We start from the raw sequence: 3980 nt of genomic DNA, 5'->3' as shown, positions 1-3980 counted from the left end.
TCTGTAAATGGAGTGGTGTCCTGTGGTACATCAGCACCGTCTGTAAATGGAGTGGTGTCCTGTGGTACATCAGCATCGTCTGTAAATGGAGTGGTGTCCTGTGGTACATCAGCACCGTCTGTAAATGGATTGGTGTCCTGTGGTACATCAGCACCGTCTGTAAATGGAGTGGTGTCCTGTGGTACATTAGCACCGTCTGTAAATGGAGTGGTGTCCTGTGGTACATCAGCATCGTCTATGTCCTCTGCTAAAACTGAGTCGGGCACATGTAAAACGTTCCATCACAGAAGAGATTGTCGGCGTAAGGTGTTAAGATTCATTATTATCAACTAGAAATATCAGTGGACCCATTCCATATGGGTTTATCAAATAGAAATTAAACTAATGATTATGTTTTAGGGGAAAATAATCAAATTAGTGATACTCAGTTATTAATAATTACACTGAAGACGAATTTATTGGTAAAAAAAAAGATTCTCTGAAAATAATGCTCCATTATGAATTTACTTCACCCTAAATTAAATCAATCTAAATTTGAATTTAAAAAAAAAATACATTAATCAAAGCATTAGCATCTAAATATATACTATTAAGTATATAAAATATATAAAATATTTGTGGATTTCGCGTAATAGTTTTGTATGATCTAGCTGATGAAAATGGTATATGATATGGCTAAAAAGGATGAAAATAGACTATACACAATCTGTATATATGTATATGACAGTACTATATATATATATGTTACAGATAATGTGGGAGAACACAGGTAAAAAACAGGTAAAATATACATGAAACAGACTATAACTGCTATCACAACATTACTGCCTTTATGTGTTTTTAAAAAGTGGGAGAAAGGAGAACACACCCCTCATATTCATAGTCCGTTCCAAATGTCCAGTTTGACCACTTGAATTGTTCGGGAAAGCCCTGCTTAAAATAGCGCCGATAACGTCACCTGACTAGGCAGGAAACGGTTTCCAAAGGGGCCCCCAGAGAGGGGCCGTCAGGCAACTGCAACCTCTTACCGCACTACGAAACCAAGTTATATGATTTCTAAGTCCGTATTCAAACTTATTGAACAGCAAGTATTCATCATTAGAAGTTAATTGCACACTTGCCAATGTTCAGAATTTAAATTTATTTAGCTTTAAACATAAATTTGTTGCCAATAAAATTAAAACAAGTTTTTTTACAATTTATCACAGCTAGCCTTCTCCCGTCATACATTTACAATTAAATGTCAACAATGATAATAGGCATAAACATATAGTAGATATATTTAAATATATATTGAATTTAGTACCGGAATGTGGCCGGTACAGATGGTACGGGGCTAAACACCTTCCCTACACCAAGGGACAAACCTTTCTGATTTTTTTTTTTTTTTTTATATATTGCCGGGGCAGAGGAGGCCGGGTATTCATATTAGGACTAATTTAAATCTTGCATGTAAAAACAAAAAATAATCGTTTTATTCAGCAATATAATTAAATCATACCATTTTATTGAACCCGGTAATATTATAAATTATGTAAATCCACGGTCTTGGATCACACGTATCTCGGTGACCCAGAAAATACGCCGTGGGCCATCCCAACAGTTATCCCTTGGAGATGGCAAAATCAAACTAACCAGTCACTGATCCCTTCCTTTCGCATAAACCACTGTATAATTATAGAAACACAAAGTAAACTCTCTCCAATACATGCCCATCAACATAATGAACTAAGTTCATCTGTGTTCAAACTCAGACAAAGATACTAGCGAGCTTAATAGAACAGCACTAGCATTTCTGTCGATTCCATTTCAACAAGCCCCCCACAAACACAAAATGTGGGTGCCATGGATTCAGTAATGATTTACATAGTTTTCACCTCCTAGCAAGAAATCGAAATATACATGTCGAAAAATCACTAGTTGGACTTCAATTAGAGTGGTGCAATTTTGTATAAGGTACCATTAGATAACCATAATATGACGACAGAATAATATATAATCAAAGTATTGCTTTGCTAAAACTTTAACATGTCAATCTATTTCTTTGAAACACCAAATTCAAAACTTTACACCAAATATCAAAGTACATGTCAACAGCGAGGTCACACGGGCCTTAATTTGCGTCTAACAAGTTTATAAACCGCACATAGCAAGTGCAAACAAGGGTACCCTCATGTTTCGTGGGGGCCGCCATGTTGGATAACAGTTATTACTTGGTGTCGAAATTTCACATGGTGTTGTATTAATACCATAGGGCCATATCGTTTTTTCTCCACGTATTTCAATACTAAGCATATCCAGGCGTATACTGTATGTCCAAATAGGCAATCGGGTCTGCTATTCTCTTTATCTGCTTACTTTCACTTCACCAGTCATTGCGTGAAATTTGTTTACAAAATCGTTGTCTTCCCGCACTATTTCGTATTCCTTGGCCGTTATGAATGAGATATGTATTTTTGTGTTTACCAGGAACATGTCGACCAAATATATTTCAATGTTTATCAACACATAAACAAATATCTCTTACAACCAAAATTATGATTGATTTCGTTACTTCATGCAAAATACATGTTTCGTTTTTAGTGCAAAATTCTTTGCCCCGTGACTTCCGGTTTGGACGGTAAACACAACCGGTCTGCAGCCGGAGGGATTAATGAACTGTGGAGGGGGATCCGAAGATTGATCGAAACAACACTGTTGCGGCATTGAAACATCATGTGTTTATAACATTCAGGTAATTGGTTTGCAATGTGAACATTGCTCATATCTATTGTTTGATACTTTTTTACAGAGGTTACTGACAGTCTGTCATGTTGATTTCGTGTTCATTTCTAAGTATTAAAACATCAACTATTTATACTTTATTTTATTCCTGCATGTATTTAAATGTATGTCAATGCATAATAAAGCTACTTTAACAAATTACATTTGTAGTTAAAAAGTTATTTTACTCTGAGTGTTACCTCAGTCTACTACGGAAGCCAAGGTGCATAACATGTGGATATATCATCTGTATTGAAATCAAAACATATCTGTACTTTATTATCTTATTGCAAGATGCCGAGAAAAGGTGTTCGAAAGAAGAAATTTGGGTTAGGTTCTGGAGTACATACTGGGAAAAGGAAAATGTTAAGGGGCAAGGGTAGTGACAAGAGGTGCAAATCTGACAACACAGCACAACACTTTCAACACTGTGTTTCATCTGTTACTGGCAGGAAGAGAAAAATAACAACACTTTTGAAAACAGTGTTACTTAGTTACTTTTGCATAAATTTTCTACAATGTTTTGAAAACTACAGCCTGTAAAAGAATTGCTAGTTATTGCCTAATATTTTCTAAGTTCACACCAGGGTATTTTTAATACTTTCATTCTAAAATGTAAATGTAGAAAGGGAATTAAATTTGATTTTTATGCTGTTGAATATTGACCAAATATATAACTATGTATGTGTGTAAGATTTAGGTGATTGTAGAAAGGAGAAGAGGAATCATACAGGAATCGAAGGAGACGAGACATTGGAAATTTGAACACTGTGCATTGAACAGCAACTTCTGAAATACCAATTCAACAAGACCATAGCTTTGATGCAGTCATCATTCCATTGTAGAGGTAGGGATCATTAAATACATAAGCATAAATGTCTAAATAGCATTTGAAGTGATACGCGTTGACATATTGATTGACAATGAGAATAGCATGAGTATACAAAATATGGTATAACATTATTACAGCAAAATGGGTATTATTAGGCTAAATACAGAATAAAGGTGAACAAAATGATTTATTTTGTTACAAGGGAATGAGAACCAGAACCCACAATTAAATTTAATTGTGTTTTTTTCATGTGTGATTATATAGTTTAGAATTGGTAGTTTGGCCACGTTAGGCCTCCATATATTTGGAAAAGTAGTTCCAAAATGGCCATTTTTATCTTTCTGTAAACTCAGTCACTATGACATAAATGGCTGTATTGTACATG

At 34.9% G+C, this 3980-nt stretch overlaps 1 protein-coding gene across 4 annotated transcripts in view; it reads left to right on the top strand.

Moving 5' to 3' along the window:
• Positions 1 to 3980, top strand: part of LOC110462612 — a 65583-nt gene that overhangs the window by 26100 nt on the left and 35503 nt on the right. For 3 of the 4 annotated variants that reach the window (XM_021516645.1, XM_021516646.1, XM_021516648.1), the window contains 2 exons: positions 2584 to 2734; positions 3458 to 3610. The gene's annotated coding sequence lies outside the window, so the exon portion shown is untranslated. The remainder of the gene's footprint in view (positions 1 to 2583; positions 2735 to 3457; positions 3611 to 3980) is intronic. The other variant, XM_021516650.1, reaches the window with a different exon arrangement.

The sequence above is a fragment of the Mizuhopecten yessoensis genome, unplaced genomic scaffold (assembly GCF_002113885.1).
Source record: "Mizuhopecten yessoensis strain PY_sf001 unplaced genomic scaffold, ASM211388v2 scaffold10813, whole genome shotgun sequence".
NCBI lineage: Eukaryota > Metazoa > Mollusca > Bivalvia > Pectinida > Pectinidae > Mizuhopecten > Mizuhopecten yessoensis.
This window is presented reverse-complemented; position numbering and strand designations above follow the sequence as displayed.